Source organism: Schistocerca piceifrons, chromosome 10 (genome assembly GCF_021461385.2).
Source record: "Schistocerca piceifrons isolate TAMUIC-IGC-003096 chromosome 10, iqSchPice1.1, whole genome shotgun sequence".
Lineage (NCBI taxonomy): Eukaryota > Metazoa > Arthropoda > Insecta > Orthoptera > Acrididae > Schistocerca > Schistocerca piceifrons.
Window position 1 is genome coordinate 9,999,512 of NC_060147.1, and position 24,742 is coordinate 10,024,253.

The window sequence follows — 24,742 nt, forward strand, 5'->3', positions numbered from 1 at the left end:
CAACATTACTAGCTAGTGAGCAAGTCGGCATAAATCTTAATTCATTTATTCAGCTTACATCACTATCGTAGATAAAGAGGAGACTTAAATGTCTCGAGGAATATTTAATTGTAAGATGTAGACGTGCAACTGTTGAGCAACTCACGGCCCAGAACTGGGTGCTGCCAGTGTCTCCTGAACGACCGTTGCTGCGTATAGGTTTCATCAGCAGGCGCCTGGTTCATGCACTTACGCTGATTACTGTTCATCGGCGAGGAAGGCTGGAAACTTGCAGCCCCGTACCACAGCTGGACGTCCACCGAGTGGGGACAGGTGGTCTTTCCAGATGAACCACGTTGTGTGCTCCAGCAAACAGATGGCCGTTCCTCCATTGGTTCGTAATTCACGTTTTATAGCTTCATGAACACGTTTCTGTATTATGGGCATTTGTATCACTGACAGGTGGTTTTGGAATTCCAGCACGCAGTTCTATGTCCATGGAGCTCTTTTCGTGTAGTTTTCATGCTGACTTCGTTCGCGAGTGCGCCATTCGGTTCTGCTGTGACTTTTCAAGCTGTCGTCCCCTTTATTTTTCGTCAAAATGCCACGGCATGACCGTCTGTCATGCTCACTCTTCACACACTTTCGATCGCGTTGTGCCTTGGCCAATGATGTTTCTACGCTTTCCCTGTGTACGATATAGATCTTCCATACGGTGCCTTTTGAGACACGTAGCTCCGTAATTCAAAGCACTTAGCAACTTCGAACAAACTTTACGCGTGATATAAAATATTTTCGAAACGTTTACTCGCTGACTCCTTCACAAAACAACGTAACGGAGGAAGTTTATCGTTCACTGAATTTTCGCTGTTCATGCAGTAAAATTTCGGTGTTAGGCATGAGGTTTTAATTATGTGTTGCAAAACACTTTGCAGGCAGTATCCTCGTACGCAAATCTATTTTCTTGCAAAATTATATCCTTGTGCGCCACATAGTTCAGACGATATGGCACCGTGAACATTGCGATCCGTGAAAATCTAGCTTTTCTTAAGACGGGCTGCAAATTGTCCAGACTATATAACTATGTAGCCTTCCGCGGTCCCCTTCATGATGATTAAAATTCTTCTGGCTGCTGTAACGCGTAATTGTATTATCGTTGTTGTGGTCTTTGGTCCTGAGACTGGTTTGCTGCAGCTCTCCATGCTACTCTATCCTGTGCAAGCTTCTTCATCTCCCAGTACCTACTGCAGCCTACATCCTTCTGAATCTGCTTAGTGTATTCATCTCTTGGTCTCCCTGTACGATTTTTACCCTCCACGCTGCCCTCCAATGCTAAATTTGTGATCCCTTGATGCCTCAGAACATGTCCTACCAACCGATCCCTTCTTCTAGTCAAGTTGTGCCACAAACTTCTCTTCTCCTGAATCCTATTCAACACCCCCTCATTAGTTATGTGATCTACCCATCTAATCTTCAGCATTCTTCTGTAGCATCACATTTCGAAAGCTTCTGTTCTCTTCTTGTCTAAACTATTTATCGTCCATGTTTCACTTCCATACATGACTACACTCCATACAAATACTTTCAGAAACGACTTCCTGACACTTAAATCTATACTCGACGTTAACAAATTTCTCTTCTTCAGAAACGCTTTCCTTGCCATTGCCAGTCTACATTTGATATCCTCTCTACTTTGACCATGATCAGTTATTTTGCTCCCCGAATAGAAAAACTCCTTTACCACTTTAAGTGTCTCATTTCCTAATCTAATTCCCTCAGTATCACCAGACTTAATTGGACTACATTCCATTATCCTCGTTTTGCTTTTGTTGATGTTCATGTTATATCCTCCTTTAAAGACGCTGTCCATTCCGTTCAACTGCTCTTCCAAGTCCTTTGCTCTCTCTGACAGAGTTACAATGTCATCGGCGAACCTCAAAGTTTTTATTTCTTCTCCATGTATTTTAATACCTACTCCAAATTTTTCTTTTGTTTCCTTTACTGCTTGCTTAATATACAGATTGAACAACATCAGGGATAGGCTACAACCCTGTCTCACTCCCTTTCCTACCACTGCTTACGTTTCATGCCCCTCGACTCTTATAACTGCCATCTGGTTTCTGTACAAATTGTAAATAGCCTTTCGCTCCCTGTATTTTACCCCTGCCACCTTTAGAATTTGAAAGAGAGTATTGCAGTCAACATTGTTAAAAGCTTTCTCTAAGTCTACAAATGCTAGAAACATAGTTTTGCCTTTTCTTAATCTAGCTTCTAAGATAAGTCGTACGGTCAGTATTGCCTCACGCGTTCCAACATTTCTACGGACTACAAACTGATCTTCCCCGAGGTCGGCTTCTACCAATTTTGTATAAAATACTTTATTTATACGAGGGTCGCTCAAGAAATAATACCGCACAATTTTTTCTGAGAACATATTTATTGTTAAGAGTCAGAATTAGGTGACAATACACATCAACATGGCTTGTCCGTGTCCTATTTCCGTCACATTCTATGGCATACGCCAACGTTGTGGAAGAGCATGTATTGCCTGCTGGTGAAAGCTCTTGTACTGTAGGCGTAGCCATGTTTACACTGCGCGACTGACACACTCCTCATCCTCAAAGTGTGTTCCCCATAGAGAATCTTTAAGTGGCCCAGAGAGATAGTGTCCTAGGGGGGCAGGTTTGGACTGTGGAGTGGATGAGCCAATGACGTGACAGGACGTCCAGAGCGCGACTGATCACGGAGTTCTGTTTCTGTATTTCCTGAGGCTGTAACTTTCTTTACCCATCGCCCAGATGTAGTCCTACCAACTGCAGCATCGCCATACACTGCACACAAACGTTCATCGATGTTCACCACGGTTTCTTTTCCTGCACACAAGAATTCAATAACAGCACGCTGCTTTCAACGTGAGTCGTATGTAGACGCCACTTTGACGCTGTACTACGGCTCTGCCATCTGCCAGAACGGTTCGAAACTTCACCGGCGCACATAAAAAACATCAAATGTGAAGACCGTCAAGGACGTTTCTCTATGTATATTAACTACTTTTAAAAAAATGTGGGCATTACTTATTGAACGACCCTCCTACATCATTGAGCGCCAATGTTAGGAAGATATGGCCCCGTAAACATTGCGATCCGTGCAAAATCGGCTTTTCTTAAAACGGGGCACACATTTTCCAGACTATGTAGGCTTCCGCGTCCCCATGCATGACGATTAAAATTCTTCTGAGTGCTGTACCGCGTAATTGTATAAAATCCTTAATTACAAAATGAACCCCAACGTTTCGATGGTACTACAACGGCATTGCTGAGGACTATATTGCCTTGAGGAAGGCCGTTGTAGCACAGTCGAACTGTTGCGTACCGTTTGTAACTAAAGCACAGTGACGGAAAAAAATCGCAACACTAAGGAAGGATTGTGCGAAATAAACGAAAGTTGGTAGGCTTGTTTCTACATGTGAAAGACGTATATTCAGATTTCGCGCCAGTCATGTAAGAGTATCTCTAGTAGCGTTACTATGAGAATACAAATCAGGTTTGCTTTAAATACGCGCTGCAACAGTCATGAGTGTTCTGAGGCTGGAAGTGGTTGATGTCAGCCAAGAATGACTTTAAAGCGATAAAGACGCTGAGTTTCGACGAGTTCATGTAATAGGGCTACGAGAAGGTCGTGTTCCTTTTGTGACATTGCAGAGGGATTTGGCAAGATTGTAGCCACTGCACATGCTTGCTGCAACGGTATTCGAGAGAATGTACGGTGCCAAGAAGACAGGCGTCGGTATGGCCACGTGACACTACCGAGAGGCGAGACCATCGTGTTCGACTGTGGCCGTGGCGCATCATATTGCGTATGCAACTGCAATCTGAGCAAAAGATGGCACTACAGTGGCACAATGAACTGTTAAAAATCGGTTACTTCAAGGACAGCTCCGATCCAGTCGCTCTGTAGCGTGTATGCCACCGACCCCAAACAACCGCCATTTGCGACTTCAGCGGTGTCAAGCGAGAGCTCACTGGAGGGCAGGATCCAAGTCTGTTGTGTTTTGCCGGCAGCTGTGTCCGAGCGGTTCTAGGCGCTTCAGTGCGGAGCCGCGCGAGTGCTACGGTCGTAGGTTCGAATCCTGCCTCGGGCATGGATGTGTGTGATGTCCTTGGGTTAGTCAAGTTTAAGTAGGTCTAAGTTCTAGGGGACTGATGACTTCAGATGTTAAGTCCCATAGTGCTCAGAGCCATTTGAACCATATTTTTTTGTTGTGTTTTCTGACGAAAGCTGGTTCCGCGTCGGTGTTAGTGATGGCCGTGTGTTTATTAGAAGAAGGCCAGTTGAGGGCTTGGAACCAACCTGTCTGCACGATTGACACACTGCGCCTACACCTGAGTTATGGTCTGGGGAGCGATATCATATGACGGCAGGAGCACTCTTGTGATTATCCCACGCATCCTGACTGCAAGTTTATGCGGCAATCTAGCGATTCTGCATGTTGTGGAGCCATTCACGAACACTATTCAAGAAGAATATAATAATTCCAATGCCAAAGAAAGAGGGGTTTACAGATGCGAAAATAACCGAACTATCAGTTTAATAAGTCAGGGCTGCAAAATACTATCGCGAATTCTTTACAGACGAATGGAAAAACTAGCAGAAACCGAGTAGGGGAAGATCACTTTGGATTCCGTAGAAATATTGGAACACGTGAGGCAATAATGACCTTACGACTTATCTTAGAAGCTAGATTAAGGAAAGGCAAACCTACGTTTCTAGCATTTGTAGACTTAGAGAAAGCTTTTCACAATGTTGACTGGAATACTCTCTTTCAAATTCTGAAGGTGGCAGGGGTAAAATACAGGGAGCGAAAGGCTATTTACAATTTGTACAGAAACCAGATGGCAGTTATAAGAATCGAGGGGCATCAAAGGGAAGCAGTGGTTGGGAAGGGAGTGAGACAGGGTTGTAGCCTCTGCCGATGCTATTGAATCTGTATACTGAGCAAGCAGTAAAGGAAACAAAAGAAAAATTCGGAGTAGGTATTAAAATCCATGGAGAAGAAATAAAAACTTTGACGTTCGGCGATGACATTGTAGTTCTGTCAGAGACAGCAAAGGACTTGGAAGAGCAGTTGAACGGAATGGATAGTGTCTTGAAAGGAGGATATAAGATGAACATCAACAAAAGCAAAACGAGGATAATGGGATGTAGTCGAATTAAGTCGGGTGATGCTGAGGGAATTAGATTAGGAAATAAGACACTTAAAGTAGTAAAGGAGTTTTGCTATTTGGGGAGCAAACTAACTGATGATGGTCGAAGCAGAGAGGATATAAAATGTAGACTGGCAATGGCAAGGAAAGCGTTTCTGAAGAAGAGGAATTTGTTAACATCGAGTATAGATTTGCCAGGAGGTCATTTCTGAAAGTATTTGTATGGAGTGTAGCCATGTATGGAAGTGAAACGTGGAAGATAAATATTTTAGACAAGAAGAGAATAGAAGTTTTCGAAATGTGGTGCTATAGAAGAATGCTAAAGATTAGATGGGTAGACCACATAACTAATGAGGAGGTATTGAATAGGATTCGGGAGATGAGAAGTTTGCGGCACAACTTGACGAGAAGAAGGGATCGGTTGGTAGGACATGTTCTGAGACATCGAGGGATCACCAATTTAGTATTGGAGGACAGCGTGGGGGAAAAATCGTAGAGGGAGACCAAGAGATTAGTACACTAAGCAGATTCGGAAGGATGTAGGCTGCAGCAGGTACTGGGAGATGAAGAAGCTTGCACAGGATTTAGTAGCATGGAGAGCTGCATCAAACCAGTCTCAGGACTGAAGACCACAACAACAACAATTCCAGGGGGTGTTTTCCAACATGACAACGCTTGGCCACATACCGCTGTTGTAACGCAACGTGCCCTACAGAGTGTTGACATATTGGCATGGCCTTTCGATCACCAGATGTGTCTCCAATCGAGCACATATGGGACATCGTTCGAGTACAGCTCCCGCGTGTCCACAAAGAGCATTAACCGTCCCTGTACTGACTGCAGCAGGCTTGGAACTCATCCCACAAGCTGACAACCGAAACCTGTACAACACAAATCATGCACGTTTGCACGCGATTCTCTGGCAGTTACACCGGTCATTAATGTATCAGCATTTCACATTTGCAATGGCTTTTCTCTCGGTTACATTAACCTGTGATCTTGCAGTGTAACCACTGAGTATATTCCTAGACAAATACATTCCAGAAATTTCATCGTGTTGAGAGTTTTTCCGTCAGTGTATTTTATATACAGGGTGGTCCATTGATCGTGACTGGGCCAAATATCTCACGAAATAAGCGTCAAACGAAAAAACTACAAAGTACAAAACTTGTCTAGCTTGAAGGGGGAAACCAGATGGCGGTATGGTTGGCCAGCTAGATGGCGCTGCCATAGGTAAAACGGATATCAACTGCGTTTTTTAAAATACTAACCCCCATTTTTTATTACATATTTGTGTAGTACGTAAAGAAATATGAATGTGTTAGTTGGACCACTTTTTTCGCTTTGTGATAGATGACGCTGTAATAATCACACACTTATGGCTCACAATTTTAAACCAACAGTTGGTAACAAGTAGGTTATTTAAATTAAAATACAGAACGTAGGTACGTTTGAACATTTTATTTCGGTTGTTCCAATGTGATACATGTACCTTTGTGAACTTATCATTTCTGAGAACGCTTGCTGTTACAGCGTGATTACCTGTAAATACCACATTAATGCAATAAATGCTCAAAATGATGTCCGTCAATCTCGATGCATTTGGCAATACGTGTAACGACATTCCTCTCCACAGCTAGTAGTTCGCCTTTCGTAATGTTCGCACATGCATTGACAATGCGCTAACGCGTGTTGTTAGGCGTTGTCGGTGGATCACGATGGCAAATATCCTTCAACTTTCCCCACAGAAAGAAATACGGGGACGTCAGATCCGGTGAACGTGCGGGCCACGGTATGGTGCTTCGACGACCAATCCACCTGTCATGAAATATTCTATTCAATACCGCTTCAACCTCAGCCAGCTATGTGCCGGGCATCCATCATGTTGGAAGTACACAGCTATTCTCTGATGCAGTGAAACACCTTGTAGTAACATCGGTAGAACATTATTTAGGAAATCAGGATACATTGCACCATTTAGATTGCCATCAATACAATGGGTGCCAATTATCCTTCCTCCCATAATGCCGCACCATACATTAACCCGCTAAGGTCGCTGATGTTCCACTTGTCGCAGCCATCGTGGATTTTCCGTTGCTCATATAGTTCATATTATGCCGGTTTACGTTACCGCTGTTGGTGGATGACGCTTCGTCGCTAAATAGAACGCGTGCAAAAAGTCTGTCATCGTCCCGTAATTTCTCTTGTGCCCAGTGGCAGAACTGTACACGACGTTCAAAGTCGTTGCCATGCAATTCCTGGTGCATAGAAATATGGTACGGGTGCAATCGATGTTGGCGTAGTATTCTCAACACCGACGTTTTTCAGATTCCCGATTCTCGCGCAATTTGTCTGCTACTGATGTGCGGATTAGCCGCGTCAGCATCTAAAACACCTACTTGGGCATCATCATTTGACGTGTCACATGCGGCTGAACACTTCCTGTTTCCTTAAATAACGTGACTATCCGACGAACGGTCCGGACACTTGGATGATGTCGTCCAGGATACCGAGCAGCATACAAATACCCACGCCCGTTGGGCACTTTGATGACAATAGCCAAACATCAACACGATATCGACCTTTTCCCGCAATTGGCAAACGGTGCATTTTAGCACGGGTACTCTATCACGAAGCAAATACCGTCCACACTGGCGTAATGTTACGTGATACCACGTACTTATACGTTTGTGACTATTACAGCGCCCTCTATCAAAAAGCGAAAAAAGTGGTCCTACTAAAAGATTCATATTTCTCCACGTACTACACAAATATGTAATAAAAATGGGGGTTCCTATTTGAATAAACGCAGCTGATATCCGTTTGACCTATGGCAGCGCCATGTAGCGGGCCAACCATACCGTCATCTGGTTTGCTCCTTCAAGCTAGACGAGTTTCGTTCTTTGTAGTTTTTTCGTTTGATGCTTATTTCACTATCAATGGACCACCCTGTATACTGACGCGGTAAAATACTAATGAGAATATACTCATCCAGTTGTTTTGACCATAGGAGTTCGAATTTTAAAACAAGCTGGTGTGGTGATATACAGGTAGATCGTAAATAAGGCGCTGGTCTTAGTTGTCGTGACTGAGGTCACCAACGCCGTGCACAAACACCGATGTTTGTTTTGAATGTGTTTTTTTTTCCTTCCTGTCCAGACATCACGTGTCTGTTATTGAGTTCTAAATCAAGGTGGAAAACTTGTTACGAATTCGTTACGAATTTTCCTACAGTTACTCGAGCGTGACTCTGTGCTGTGCACAACAACATCATTAGCGATCGTTCAGAGTTTGCCTGCCGCATGGAATATGTATTTCTTGGCCGTGTCTGGGCAGTTAGCTCTCATCGATACCAATCGTCGCAGTGTGGGATAATGCTGCGGCTCAGTGAGCTGAATAGTCTCCTAGGCGGTAACGTATCGCATTTCTGTAACTGCTCCGTGTACTGATATCGCTCGTGCCTCTCTGGACTGTGGAGCGGCTTTCGAGAACTTAGCAGCGCGGAGGCTATCTCTTCATTTTAAACGCAAGTAAGTGTCCTCCACTTAGATAATCTACATTTATATCTACAACTATAAACACACTCCACATGTAAGATGGTATCTTGTACCACAACTAGGAATTCCTTTTTCTGTTCCACTCGCAAATGGAGCGACGGGACAAGGACTGCCTCCATTAGGCTGACCAGACGTCCCGATTTTCATATAGATCTCCCGGTGCCCCGAGAAAATCATTCGGGATACATAATTGTCCTGGCTATTAATCGAGAGACAAAATACGCGCAGCAATTCTCACTTCCTTAAATATTAGTGAAAAATAAGTTTCCTAGAAGTAGAACGTTATACAAATATATATTTTTCACAGTTCCGCCTATAGGCCTTCCGCATTTGGCTTAACTCGTCTTATACCTAAAGAAAGAATAATTTGCGACTTTCCGCTTTATGGCTTTCGGGACAAGTAAAACTAAACGAGGCGTAAGGGAGCATTATTTAAATCGTTTCTGCTAAAGGGAATGCAGCCTTATGGAAGTTAATTTTCTGAAAAATGTGAGCGATACGGCGTGTGCTTATTGAATATTGTTGAGCATGCATGCAAGCTTGCTCTAACAGCCTGTAGTCAAACGAAATCTTAAATTTTAGTACGAAATGTATAATTTGTACCTGATTACTAATTAATAATATTACACAGTTTTTGTGTTGCTGTTGTGGTCTTCAGCCCTGAGACTGGTTTGATGCAGCTCTCCATGCTGCTCTATCCTGTGCAAGCTTCTTCATCTCCCAGTACCTACTGCAGCCTACATCCTTCGGAATCTGTTTAGTGTATTCATCTCTTGGTCTCCCTCTACGATTTTTACCCTCCACGCTGCCCTCCAATACTAAATTGGTGATCCCTTGATGCCTCAGAATATGCCCTACCAACCGATCCCTTCTTCGTGTCAAGTTGTGTTACAAACTCCACCATAATTCTATTCAGTACTTCCTCATTAGTTATGTGATCTACCCATCTAATCTTCAGCACTCTTCTGTAGTACCACATTTCGAAGGCTTCTATTCTCTTCTTGTCCAAACTATTTATTGTTCATGTTTCACTTCCATACATGGCTACACTCCATACAAATACTTTCAGAAACGACTTCCTGACACTTAAATCTATACTCGATGTTAACAAATTTCTCTTCTTCAGAAAGGCTTTACTTGCCATTTCCAGTCTACATTTTATATCCTCTCTACTTCGACCATCATCAGTTATTTTTCTCCCCAAATAGCAAAACTCCTTTACTACTTTAAGTGTCTCATTTCCTGCCGACTTAATTCGACTACATTCCATTATCCTCGTTTTGCTTTTGTTGATGTTCATCTTATATCCTCCTTTCAAGACACTGTCCATTCCGTTCAACTGCTCTTCCAAGTGCTTTGCTGTCTCTGATATAATTACGATGTCATAGAGTGAAGCTCAAAGTTTTTATTTCTTCTCTATGGATTTTAATACCTACTAGAACGTTATACAAATATACATTTTCATTGTACCCACTATAGGCTTCCTGCATTTCGCTTAACTGGTCTTATACCTAAAGAAAGAATAATTTTCCGACTTTCCACTTTATGGCTCTTGGAACAAGTAAAACCAAAACCAAAGGAGGCGCAAGGGAGCATCATTTAAATCGTTTCTCCTAAGGGGACTGCAGTCTTATGGAAGTTAATTTTCTGTCGGCGTGTATTAGCAGTGCTTATTGAATATTTTTGAGCATGTATGCACGCTTGCTCTAACAGCCTGTAGTCAAACGATATCTTAAATTTTAGTACGAAACGTATAATTTGTACCTGACTACTAATTAATAATATTACGCAGTTATTAGGACTAATAAATTGTTCCTAAGTAGCTAGTGAGTTATTGAACGTTGCAGAAACTATATCCAGGCTATTACAGTAAAAAAAGGCGATATGTCTTTCATTTCTGAAGAAAAGAATTATATTTGTAGGTAATGTACCCGTATGTTCCATTCCAAATCACAAAAGCAACATACATTCTTGCTATGGATTTTTCAACTGCTCCATCGTCGTAGGCCTATTATCAATTTCAAAATACTGCGATAACTAACTCGAAAGATAAGCGTAAGTGTATTAATGAACTTAGCGATGAAGTATATACCCAAGTGTCCCGGTTTTTTCTCTGTGAAATCTGGTCAGCCTAGTCCGAATGCTTCCATTGTTGTTGTTGTTCTCGCTCTTCTTCTTCATCTTCTTCTTCTTCCTCGTGTCTTCATTTCGAAGACATTTCATGCAGCTGTCCACGCTATCATGTGCACTTCATTTCCAGGTAACTACTGCAACCTACATACTTCTGAATCTGCTTACTGCATTCATCCCTTGGTCTCCCTCTGCTATTTTTACCCCCATACTTTCCTCCAGTACTAAACTGGTGATACCTTGATGTCTGAGAATGTGTCCTATCAACCGATTCCTTCATTTGGTCAAGTTGTGCCACTGATTCAGTGTCTCACCAAATCTATTCAAAACATCCTCATTAGTTACGTGATTGACGCATCTTATCTTCAGCATTCTTCTGTAGCACCACATTTCAAAAGCTTCTGTTCTCTTCTTGTCGCTATTGTTTATTGTCCATGTTTCACTTCCGTACTTGTCTTTACTCCAGGCAAACACTTTCAGAAAAAGACTTCCCAGCACTTAAGTCTGTATTCGATGGTAATAAATTTCTCTTCTTCAGAAACGCTTTCTTGCCATTGCCAGTCTAAATTTCATATCTCGTATACTTCGGCCAACATCATTTATTTTGCTGCCCAAATAGCAAAACTCATCTACTTCTTCGTCTCGTTTTCTAATCTGATTCTCTCAGCGTCATCACGTTTAATTCGACTGTACATTGCATTGTCCTTGCTTTGCTTTTCTTGATGTAATATCCTCCTCTCAAGGCACTGTTCATTCCGTTCAGCTGCTCTCCCAGTCCTTTGCTGTCTCTGCCACAGTTAAAATGTCATCGTCAAACCTCAGCTTTGATTTGTTCTCCCTGAAGTTTAATTACTACCCCAAATTTTTCTTTGGTTTTCATTACTGCATGCTCAATGTGCAGTTGAATATCATCGTGTATCGACTACAACCCTGTCTCACTCCTTTCTCGACCATTGCTTCCCTTTCAAGCTCCTCGATGCACGTAAATGTCGCCTGGTTTCTGTGCAAGCTGTACATAATCATCCGCTGTCTGTGTTGTACCCCCAGTACCTTCAGAATTTCTGTCAGTGTATTCTAGTCGATATTGACAAAAAGCTTTCTGTAAATATACAAAAGCTAAAAACGTCGGTATACGTTTCGAGAAGCTGTCTTCTAAAATTAGTCGCAGGGTCAGTATTGCTTGGCATATTCCCACATTTTTGCGGGATCCAAATAGATTTCCCGACCTGTGGCAGCGGATAGGTCAGTCCGTCCGAAAGAGTTCGGATTAGCTTCTCACCTGTAAGCCGAACTACAAGTTCTTAGGATCACAGACCACGCCAGTAAGGGCTTTAACTCCACCATGTCGACGCCAGCGGTTTTCCTTGACCTACAGAATGGACGTGTACGGCTATGGAGACAACCTCATGAATCCATCGACCCTGCAGGTCAGCAGGGGACTGTTCAAGCTGGTGGAGGCTCTGTAAAGGTGTGGGGTGGGTGCAGTTGCGGTGATATGGGACCCCTGATACGTTTAGACACGGCTGACAGGTGACACATACGTAAGCATCCTGTCTGATCGACTGCATCCATTCGTGTCCATTGTGCTTTCCGACGGGCTTGTGCAATCCCAGCAGGACAATGTGACACCCACGCGTCCAGAATTGCCAGAGAGTGGCTCCAGGAACACTCACCCGAATTTAAACACTTCCGCTGGCCATCGATCTCCCCAGAGATGAACGTTATTGGGCACATATGGTATGTCTTGCAACATACTGTTCAGAAAGATAACCTCCCTATCGTACTCTCACGGATTTATGGACAGCCCTACAGGATTCGCGCTGTTAGTTCCTTTCAACACTAGCATAGACATCAGACGAATCCACGCCACGTCGTGTTACGGCACTTCTGAGTGCTCGCGGGGGCCCTGCACGGTATTAGGCCGGTGTACCAGTTTGTTTGGCTCTTCAGTGTATTTTAATTTGAGACAAATATCTCGAAAACGATGCATCGTAGGAAAATACGATATAGATCAAAAGTTAATACTACCAAAGGGCACATGTTTCTGTGCTACAACTAGCCAGCCTGCTCTCAACCAACCTTTCTGAGTGGACGTAAACTGCGTATCTTCGACTAGGAACCTCTGCGCCAAAAACATGTACGGTTTACTCACACCATTGCTTTCCATTCGTGGTAGATTATGATGTGTAATCGACCAACGTCAAAGTGCCTGTTTTTGCGATTGACAACCTATCCATTTAATTCTACATTTCATTTACGTTGTAAATGTAAGCATTCGTGTTCTAACGGCTGATACTGATGTTTAAACGTTACTTGAGTGTTGCATATATGATTGTACAGTACAAAAAATATGGCTAGACATTGATATTTCTGGCAAGTAAGCTACTTGTGTGGTAACGTACTTTTCTGTTCCCTACCGATTTGATTGTGGTGAGTCTTCAGACTACCGAATGCCTGATTTCACTACCCCTCCCCCTCCCCGCTCTAGAAACCCCGCCATCAGGGTGACTGATTTCGATGTGTGTTTCGACGCAACCACCATAACCCTCGCCCTGGCCACTATGTGGCTACCGGCGGAATACAAAGCACAACTATTACAATAAAGTAAAGTGTGCATGAGGTGATAGTGACAGGCGCAGCTGCCATGGAGAGTAACAGAAATGAAGCACGCCAGTGGTTAGAGGCAAGGACAGTCACAAGATTCAAGCATCACGATGGGAACTGAAAGCTACTATATCCGAGTCGTTGTCCCTGGCCGGCTGCTGTGGCCGAACGGTTGTAGGCGCTTTAGTCCGGAACCACGTGGCTGCTACTGTCTCAGGTTCGAATCCTGCGTCGGGCATGGATGTGTGTGCTGTCCTTAGGTTAGTTAGGCTTAAGTAGTTCTAAGTTCTAGGGGACTGATGACCTCAGATGTTAAGTCCCATAGCGCTCAGAGCCATTTGAACCAGTTTCGTTGTCCCTGGATCGTGCTAACCAGACACTGAACCGGCTAACCGTATTCTACTGTACAATTAAATCTGCAGCACTGATGTAAATTTCGAACGTAAATATCAACTACTAGCACACAGGTCTAAATTCATACATCGTAATTGAAATGTACACTACTGGCCATTAAAATTGCTACACAAAGAAGAAATGCAGATGATAAACGGGTGTTCATTGGACAAATATAATATACTAGAACTGACATGTCATTGCATTTTCACGCAATTTGGGTGTATAGATCCTGAGAAATCAGTACCCAGAACAACCAACTCTGGCCATAATAACGGCCTTGATACGCCTGGGCATTGAGTCAAACAGAGCTTGGATGGTGTGTACAGCTCCCCATGCAGCTTCAACAAGATACCACAGTTCATCAACAGTAGAGACTGGCGTATTGTGACGAGCCAGTTGCTCGGCCACCATTGACCAGACGTTTTCAATTGTTGAGAGATCTGGAGAATGTGCTGGCCAGGGCAGCAGTCGAACATTTACTGTATTCAGAAAGGCCCCACAGGACCTACAACATGCGGTCATGCATTATCCTGCTGAAATGTAGGGTTTCGCAGGGATCGAATAAAGGGTAGAGCCACGGGTCGTAACACATCTGAAATGTAACGTCCACTGTTCAAAGTGCCGTCAATGCGAACAAGAGGTGACCGAGACGTGTAACCAATGTCACCCCATACCATCACGCCGGGTGATACGCCAGTATGGCGATGACGAATACACGTTTCCAATGTGCGTTCACCGCGATGTCGCCAAACACGGATGCGACCATTGTAATGCTGTAAACAGAACCTGGATTCATCCGAAAAAATGACGTTTTGCCATTCGTGCACCTACGTTCGTCGTTGAGTACACCATCGCAGGCGCTCCTGTCTGTGATGCAGCGTCAAGGGTAACCGCAGCCATGGTCTCCGAGCTGATAGTCCAGGCTGCTGCAAATGTCGTCGAACTGTTCGTGCAGATGGTTGTTGTCTTGCAAACGTCCCCATCTGTCGACTCAGGGATCGAGACGTGGCTGCACCATCCGCTACTGCCATGCGGATAAGATGCCCGTCATCTCGACTGCTAGTGATACGAGGCCGCTGGGATCCAGCACGGCGTTCCGTGTTACTCTCCTGAAGCCATCGATTCCATATTGTGCTAGCAGTCATTGGATCTCGACCAACGCGAGCAGCAACGTCGCGATACAGTAAACCGAAATCGTGATAGGCTGCAATCCGACTTTTATCAAGGTCGGAAACGTGATGGTACGCATTTCTCCTCCTTTCACGAGGCATCACAACAACGTTTCACCAGGCAACGCCGGTCAACTGCTGTTTGTGTATGAGAAATCGGTTTCAAACTTTCCTCATGCCAGCACGTTGTAGGTGTCGCCACCGGCGCCAACCTTGTGTGAAGGCTCTGAAAAGCTAATCATTTGCACATCACAGCATCTTCTTCCTGTCGGTTAAATTTCGCGTCTGTAGGACGTCATCTTCGTGGTGTAGCAATTTTAATGGCTTGTAGTGTAGAATCAGTCCGCCGCTCGTGGTCTCGCGGTAGCGTTCTCCCTTCCCGAGCACGGGGTACCGTGTTCGATTGCCGGCGGGGTCAGGCATTTTTCCTGCCTCGAGATGACTGGGTGTTGTTGTGTCGTCTTCATCATCGTCATTCATCCCCATTACGGTCGGAGGAAGGTAATGGCAAACCACCTCCACTAGGACCTTGCCTAGTAAGGCGGCGCGGGCCTCCCGCGTCGCTCCCCTACGCTCTGTAAAGAAGTATGGGACTTCATCATCATCAGTGTAGAATCAAATGCGTCGGTTCCCCATAGCAGAACGAAGAACAGTTGATATTTGACGTTTGCGATGCCATCCACCACTAATGGAAAAAAACAATGCTTTGAGTAAATTGTACGTATTTTTGCGCATAATCAAAATATTCAATAAACGAGTGGGCGAGGGAGGGGGGGGGGGGTACCGATTAGAAAATACAAAGTTGAACCCGCCCACGTAGGAGGGGTCGTTAGGAGGTGACCAGTGGTAGCACAGGCAGAAGTTCCCATTACTGATATTTCCCTCTCACCTACATCTTTTAGGTCGTTTTCGAGACAGTTTTCTCAAGTCAAAACAAACACCATGCGTATATCAATGAGCTGCCACTAAAGATAACAGGAGACGCAAGTTTTTTTTTCTCTCTTTTTAGATGACAGAAGTGTTAGTGTGGAAAATGTGATACGTAGTAAACACTGGTGTGACAAGTCATGGGATACCCCCTAATATGGTGTCGGGCGTGCTTTCGTCAGTAGTAGTGCAGCGACTGGACGTGGCGTGGCCGGCCGGAGTGGCCGTACGGTTCTAGGCGCTACAGTCTGGAGCCGAGCGATCGCTACGGTCGCAGGTTCGAATCCTGCCTCTGGCATGGATGTGTTGATGTGCTTAGGTTAGTTAGGTTTAAGTAGTTGTAAGTTCTAGGGGACTGATGGCCTCAGCAGTTAAGTCCAATAGTGCTCAGAGCCGTTTTTTGACGTGGCGTGGACTCAACAAGTCGCCGGAAGCCCCTTGCAGAAGCGATTAGCCACGCTGCGTCTGGAGCCGTCTGTAATTTCGAATGTGTCGTCAGTGCAGGGTTTTGTGCACGAACTGACCTCTCTATCATGTCCCACAAATGTAGGATGGGGTTCATGTTGGTCGTTGTGCGTGGCCAGATCATTCGCTCGAACTGGCCACAATTTCCTTCAAACCATTCGTGGCCTGGTGACATGGCGCATCGTCATCCGTAAAAATTGTCATTGTTCAGGAACATGAAGTCTACGAATCACTGCAAATAGACAATGAGCCGTTCAGCTGGACTAGAGGACCCATGTAAACACAGCCTACACCAGGTTGGACAGTGCCTTATTAACTTGGGTCCAAGTCTCCGTCAGGGCTGCGCCACGCTCGAGCCCTACCGTCGTATCTTACCAACTGGAATCGGCACCCATCTGACCTGGCCGTGCTTTTTGATTCGTCTAGGATACAACTGCAGGTGGTGACTATTGGGAGGCGCGGCATATGGATGGTGTGTCACGAGGCACTCTCCCAGTTCGCCACTTGCCGGTTCCTCAGGGAAGAGGAGGTGGTTGTAACCTGTGTACGCCGGTGGGCGCAGTAAAAGAAGAGTGAGTTTTAACCATTTATTTCCGTCAATACATCTCTCCTTTACCGATGCTACGGCTGTCCTCTGCCGCTGCTTGTCCGGGTGCGCCGAGAGCGCCCGGCAGCTACTCTGGAAATATGTGTTCCAGACACGCCGGCTTAGGAGGGCCTCAATCCCGTCCCGTAACTGTGGCTCAACTCTGCTCTCTGAACCGCGTTGACGGTTGCCGCGTGGTCGAGAAGTGCGCCGACCCTGGCCAGCCGCGGCTCCACTGAAGTGCCTGGAACGGAAGGCCCCCAGGCCTTCCCATCTGCGCCGAACTCGTGACTGGTGCTTACGAAGAGGAAGACATTTCTGTGGCGGCTGGCGGTGTTGAGTACGAGCAAGAAATCTACAATAGAATCTACAGGAAATCGAGTACGTGCCTCCTGTACACCATCGACCCTTCTGACCAACTCCCTTCTGAACCCAAATGCTGGAGTATTTATGGTGCGAAATATCGGCTGGTGTTGACGCAACGTCACTTGAAATGACCACATAGGCTTCCCTAACACGAATGCATCAGCGACTCATATCGCGCACTATTTGCTTAACACATTTTTTACACCAACAGACTGGTCCGTAACACTATTCAGTACATGAAGATAGTAACTGGTCTCGAAAGAACAATACCATTGATGACCGTGCAGCATCTCTAGAATAAATGATAATTAATTGAAACCCTCAGCTGCCGACAGGTGCTGTTGTTATACCTCGATGTGGACAGCTGGAAATGTGTGCCCCGACCGGGTTTCGAACCCGGGATCTCCTGCTTACATGGCAGACGCTCTGTCCATCTGAGCCACCGAGGACACAGAGGATAGCGCTATTGCAGGTACTTATCCCTTGCACGCTTCCCGTGAGACCCACATTCCCAACCATCCACAATCTACATATGTGCGAATGCGCACAGTTTGCACGAATTCGTACGGGAATCGCCACCTTAGTGTGCGCGAGTAATGAGTGGATGGGCAAATATCTATTAGGTACATTACATATGTAGAATTGTGGACAGTTGGGAATGTGAGTCTCACGGGAAGCGTGCAAGGGATAAGTCCCTGCAGTCGCACTATTCATCTGTGTCCTCGGTGGCTCAGGTGGATAGAGCGTCTGCCATGTAAGCAGGAGATCTCGGGTTCGAGTCCCGGTCGAGGCACACATTTTCAGCTGTCCACATCGAGGTATATCAACAACACCTGTCGGCAGCTGAGGGTTTCAGTTAATTATCAACTATTCAGTACGCCTTCTTGCGTTAGTGACGCGGCTTCTTACTTCACGTAACAAGATGGCGTGATACTTCTCAGTCGTATTGCTTTACTAAACTTCTACTGATGCTAGCTGCCAGTTTCCTGCTTTCCGCCTGACCTGCTGACGTGACGAAACGCTGTCGTTCCGTGTCGCTCTTGTCTACACTCCCGCAAGGAGCACAAAGTGAACGAGGTCTCGCAATAGCGAAATTGTGCGGCCAGCTGCCTGGTACAGGGTTGGTACGTAACACAACTCATGAGGTCACCAACCCAGGAGAGGTGCTGCAGGCGATGTCGTGTTGTCAGCAGGGGCTCTCGCGTCGCTCTTCCTCTGCCACAACCCATTAACGCCGCACTGTCCTAACACATAGGTTAGTCGTACGTCCCACGTTGATTTATGCGGTTATTTCACGTAGAGGTTGCTTGTTAACGCTGACAACTCTACGCAAACGCCACTGCGTTGTCTCGCGTCCTGCCAACCTGATTTTGGTTTTCCGTGATTTCCCTAAATCGCTCCAGGCAAATGCCGGGATGGTTCCTTTGAAAGGGCACGGCCGACTTCCTTCCCCATCCTTCCCTAATCCGATGAGACCGATGACCTCGCTCTCTGGTCTCCTTCCCCAAACAACCCAACCCAACCCACTGCGTTGTCTGTGCTCAGATGTAATGCCAGCAGTTTGGTTTGTCGGTACTCTCTTGACACTGTGTATCTCGGATATTGAATTCCGTAACATTTTCACAAATGGAATGTCCCTTGCGTCTAACTCCAACTGCCATCTGCGTTCAAAGTCCGTTAATCCACGTATGTCAACCATAACCACTTTGGAAACCGTTTCACATGAGTCACCTGAGTAGAAATGACAACTCCGCCAATGCACTCTGCGGAGGCGCGGCTCCTTCTGTCCTTTTTACCTGCACCTACCTGTGAACTCGTTGCAGCAGATCAGCGGTAGGAACGTCGAGCAGAGACCTACCGCAATGCGACTCGCACCAGGCTGCATACAACGTAACTATTCCAAGAATAGGGAAAAGGTCTTAATTTTGAATCAAAGGTGGAAATACTGGCAAAACTTCGGTATATTCTGAACCTTGAGATGTGCACGTTCACTGCCAGGTCCGTGCTAATCCTGACACAGTCATGCTCAAACCGTTTCATTCACGTTAGCAACTTTATGGTAACATACACTACTAAATGGTTCAAATGGCTCTGAGCACTATGGGACTCAACTGCTGTGGTCATCAGTCCCCTAGAACTTAGAACTACTTAAACCTAACTAACCTAAGGACATCACACACATCCATGCCCGAGGCAGGATTCGAACCTGCGACCGTAGTAGTCGCGCGGTTCCGGACTGCGCGCCTAGAACCGGGAGACCACCGCGGCCGGCTAACATACACTACTGGCCATTAAAATTGCCACACCAAGAAGAAATGCAGATGATAAACCGGTATTCATTGGACAAATATATTATACTAGAACTGACATGTGATTACATTTTCACGCAATTTGGGTGCTTAGATCCTGAGAAATCAGTACCCACAACAACCACCTCTGGCCGTAATAGCGGCCTCGATACGCCTGGGCATTGAGTCAAACAGAGCTTGGATGGCGTGTACAGGTACAGCTGCCCATGCAGCTTCAACACGATACCACAGTTCATCAAGAGTAGTGACTGGCGTATTGTGACGAGCCAGTTGCTCGGCCACCATTGACCAGACGTTTTCAATTGTTGAGAGATCTGGAGAACGTGCTGGCCAGGGCAGCAGTCGAACATTTTCTGTGTCCAGCAAGGCCCGTACAGGACCTACAACATGCTGAAATGTAGGGTTTCGCAGGGATCGAATCAAGGGTAGAGCCACGGGTCGTAACACATCTGAAATGTAACGTCCACTGTTCAAAGTGCCGTCGATGCGAACAAGAGGTGACCGAGACGTGTAACCAATGGCACCCCATACCAACACGCCCGGTAATACGCCAATATGGCAATGACGAATACACGCTTCCAACGTGCGTTCACCGCGATGCGACCATCATAATACTGTAAACATAACCGTGGATTCATCTGAAAAAATGACGTTTTGCCATTCGTGCACCCAGGTTCGTCGTTGAGTACACCATCGCAGGCGCTCCTGTCTGTGATGCAGCGTCAAGGGTAACCGCAGCCATGGTCTCCGAGCTGTAGTCCGTGCTGCTGCAAACGTCGTCGAACTGTTCGTGCAGATGGTTGTTGCCTTGCGAACGTCCCCATCTGTTCACTCAGACATGGCTGCACGATCCGTTACAGCGATGCGGATAAGATGCCTGTCATCTCGACTGCTAGTGATACGAGGCCGTTGGGATCCAGCACGGCGTTCCGTATTACCCTCCTGAATCCACCGATTCCCTATTCCGCTAACAGTCATTGGATCTCGACGAACGCGAGCAGCAGTGTCGCGATACGATAAACCGCAATCGCTATAGGCTACAATCCGACCTTTATCAAAGTCGGAAACGTGACGGTATGCATTTCTCCTCCTTACACGAGGCATCACAACAACGTTTCACCATGCAACGCCGGTCAACTGCTGTTTGTCGATGAGAAATCGGTTGGAAACTTTCCTCATGTCAGCACGTTGTAGGTGTCGCCACCGGCGCCAACCTCGTGTCAATGCTGTGAAAAGCTAATCATTTGCATATCACAGCATCTTCTTCGCGTTGGTTAAATTTCCCGTCTGTGGCACGTCATCTTCGTGGTGTAGCAATTTTAATGGCCAGTAGTGTATTTCCCCAAATCTGAACAACTACTGAGCTTGGATTGTTCTTATATGAAAATGCTCGCCATGCTATTAAGTTTACCAGTGTGTAATGCAATCAAGTTTTTAGCCACCGATATCCTCGATATGCCACTCGGAATTACTGTCTTTTCTCACACACAAAATGGCTTAAAAATCAGTACTTTCTAAAAAAAAAAAAAAACTTTAAAGAAACTTTGGTCGTGCGGTAGCGTTCTCGCTTACCGCGCCCGGGTTCCCGTGTTCGATTCCCGGCGGGGTCAGGGTTTCCTCTGCCTCGTGATGACTGGGTGTTGTGTGGTGTCCTTAGGTTAGTTAGGTTTAAGTAGTTCTAAGTTCTAGGGGACTGATGACCATAGATGTTAAGTCCTATAGTGCTCAGAGCCATTTTTTAAATAAACTTTAAAACACTTTTGAAACATGTACCACAACAAAAACCGGCAAATTATAGCTTCCTTCGGAGCTCATACTGCACACAACCATACTATTCAGGGGCTTGGCTCCGACTCTCTAGACTGCTGTAAGCATTCTCTTACCTCCAAGCGAAAAGACGCCGTTCTGATTGGTCAGATTTTTAGGGCCAATAGAAAAACATTGTTCTCCCGCGTTAGTCCGCGCTTTTCATCACTAACCAATCAACAAATAACACACTTTCCAACTGTACTTTTTCCCAAAATAAATATTTTACATTCTGATGCCAGAATGAGATTTTCACTCTGCAGCAGAGTGTGCGCTGATATGAAACTTCCTCGCAGATTACAACTGTGTGCCGGGCCGAGACTCGAACTCGAGACCTTTGGCTTTCGCGGGCAAGTGCTCTACCAACTGAGCTACCCAAGCACGACTCACGCTCCGTCCTCACAGCTTTACTTCCGCCAGTACCTCGTCTCCTACCTTCCAAACATCTCAGAAGCTCTTCTCCGAATCTTGCAAGATATTGCGGAGACATGGCTTAGCCACAGATGGTAGAGAACTTGTCCGCGAAAGGCACAGGTCCCGAGTTCGAGTCTCGATCCAGCGCACAGTTTTAATCTGCCATGAAGTTTGTATTATTCTGATGCTTTGTTCATACTTTACGTTATTAACTACTTTCATTTGCACTCGAATGAGTGTTCCATTCACCATAAACGTACTTCACATATTACGATGCAAAATTCCCCGTCGTACAACGTTCAGCAGTGGAAGACTGATCCACCTACTTACTTTAGACGACATTCACGCATTACTCACACTACCAAAAGCGTATACAAAACTGTACAATCATGTTGTTGTTGTGGTCTTCGGGCCTGATACAGGTTTGATGCAGCTCTCCATGCCACTCTATCCTGTGCAAGCTTCTTCATCTCCCAGTACCTACTGCAGCCTACATCCTTCTGACTCTGCTTAGTGTATTCATCTCTTGGTCTCCCTCTACGATTTTTACCCTCCGCGCTGCCCTCCAGTACTAAACTGGTGATCCCTTGATGCCTCAGAACATCTCCTACCAACCGATCCCTTATTCTAGTCAAGTTGTGCCACAAGCTCCTCTTCTCCCCAATTCTATTCAATACCTCCTCATTTAGTTATGTGATCTACCCATCTAATCTGCAGCATTCTTCTGTAGCACCACATTTCGAAAGCATCTATTCTCTTCTTGTCTAAACTATTTATCGTCCATGTTTCACTTCCATAGATGGCTACACTCCATACAAATACTTTCAGAAACGACTTCCTGACAATTAAATCTATACTCGATGTTAACAAATTTCTCTTCTTCAGAAATGTTTTCCTTGCCATTGCCAGTCTACATTTTATATCCTCTCTGCTTCGACTATCATCAGTTATTTTGCTCCCAAATAGCAAAGCTCCTTTACTACTTTAAGCGTCTCATTTCCTAATCTAATTCCCTCAGCATCACCCGACTTAATTCGAATACATTCCATTATCCTCGTTTTGCTTTTGTTGATGTTCATCTTATATCCTCCTTTGAAGACACTGTCCATTCCGTCCAACTGCTCCTCCAGGTCCTTTGCTGTCTCTGACAGAATTACAATGTCATCAGCTAACCTCAAAGTTTTTATTTCTTCTCCATGGACTTTAATACCTACTCCGAACCTTTCTTTTGTTTCCTTTATTGCTTGCTCAATATGCAGATTGAATAACATTGGGGAGAGGCTACAACCCTGTCTCACTCCCTTCCCAACCACTGCTTTCCTTTCATGTCCCTCGACTCTTATAACTGCCATCTGGTTTCTGTACAAATTGTAAATAGCCTTTCGCTTCCTGTATTTTACCCCTGCCACCTTCAGAATTTGAAAGAGAGTATTCCAGTCAACATTGTCAAAAGTATTCTCTAAGTCTACAAATGCTAGAAACATAGGTTTGCCTTTCCTTAATCTTTCTTCTAAGATAAGTCGTAGGGTCAGTATTGCCTCACGTGTTCCAGTGTTTCTACGGAATCCAAACTGATCTTCCCCGAGGTCGGCTTCTACCAGTTTTTGCATTCGTCTGTAAAGAATTCGCGTTAGTATTTCGCAGCTGTGACTTATTAAACTGATAGTTCGGTAATTTTCACATCTGTCAACACCTGCTTTCTTTGGGATTGGAATTATTATACTCTTCTTGAAGTCTCAGGGAATTATGCTTGTCTCATACATCTTGCTCACCAGGTGGTAGAGTTTTGTCAGGACTGACTCTCCCAAGGCTGTCAGTAGTTCTAATGGAATGTTGTCTACTCCCGGGGCTTTGTTTCGACTCAGGTCTTTCAGTGCTCTGTCAAACTCTTCACGCAGTATCACATCACCCATTTCATCTTCATCCCCCTCCATTTCTAAAATATTGTCCTCAAGTACATCGCCCTCGTATAGACCCTCTATATACTCCTTCCACCTTTCTGCTTTCCCTTTTTGCTTAGAACTGGGTTTCCATCTGAGCTCTTGATATTCATACACGTGGTTCTCTTCTCTCCAAAGGTCTCTTTAATTTTCCAGTAGGCAGTATCTATCTTACCCCTAGTGAGACAAGCCTCTACATCCTTACATTTGTCCTCTAGCCATCCCTGCTTAGCCATTTTGGACTTCCTGTCGATCTCATTTTTGAGACGTTTGTTCCTTTTTGCCTGCTTCATTTACAGCATTTTTATATTATCCCCTTTCATCAATTAAATTCAATATTTCTTCTGTTACCCAAGGATTTCTATTAGCCCTCGTCTTTTTTCCGACTTTATCCTCTGCTGCCTCCACTACTTCATCCCTCAAAGCTACACATTGTTCTTCTACTGTATTTCTTTCCCCCATTCCTGTCAATTGTTCCCTGATACTCTCCCTGAAGCTCTCTACAACCCCTGGTCCTTTCAATTTATCCAGATCCCATCTCCTTATATTCCCACCTTTTTGCAGTTTCTTCGGATTTAATCTACAGTTCATATCCAATAGATTGTGGTCAGAGTCCACATCTGCCCCTGGGAATGTCTTACAATTTTAAACCTGGTTCCATGTATACAGTCTTCTTTTATGATTCTTGAACCAAGTGTTAGCTATGATTAAGTTGTGCTCTGCGCAAAATTCTGCCAGGCGGCTTCCTCTTCGTTTCTTACCCCCAATCCATATTCACCTACTACGTTTCCTTCTCTCCCTTTTCCTACTGACTAATTCCAGTCACCAATGACTATTAAATTTTCGTCTCCCTTAACTATCTGAATAATTTCTTTTAATTCATCATACAT

At 45.1% G+C, this 24,742-nt stretch overlaps 1 protein-coding gene and 2 non-coding genes across 3 annotated transcripts in view; 2 read left to right on the forward strand and 1 right to left on the reverse strand.

The window, feature by feature from the left end:
* The window catches only part of LOC124719030 (acetylcholinesterase-like), an 866,528-nt gene that overhangs the window by 74,618 nt on the left and 767,168 nt on the right, over positions 1 to 24,742 (forward strand). The gene's annotated exons all lie outside the window — the stretch shown is intronic.
* Trnat-ugu lies at positions 17,759 to 17,832 on the reverse strand. Its single transcript has one exon. It is a non-coding gene; the product is annotated as a tRNA-Thr (tRNA).
* Trnat-ugu lies at positions 18,103 to 18,176 on the forward strand. The gene has a single exon. It is a non-coding gene; the product is annotated as a tRNA-Thr (tRNA).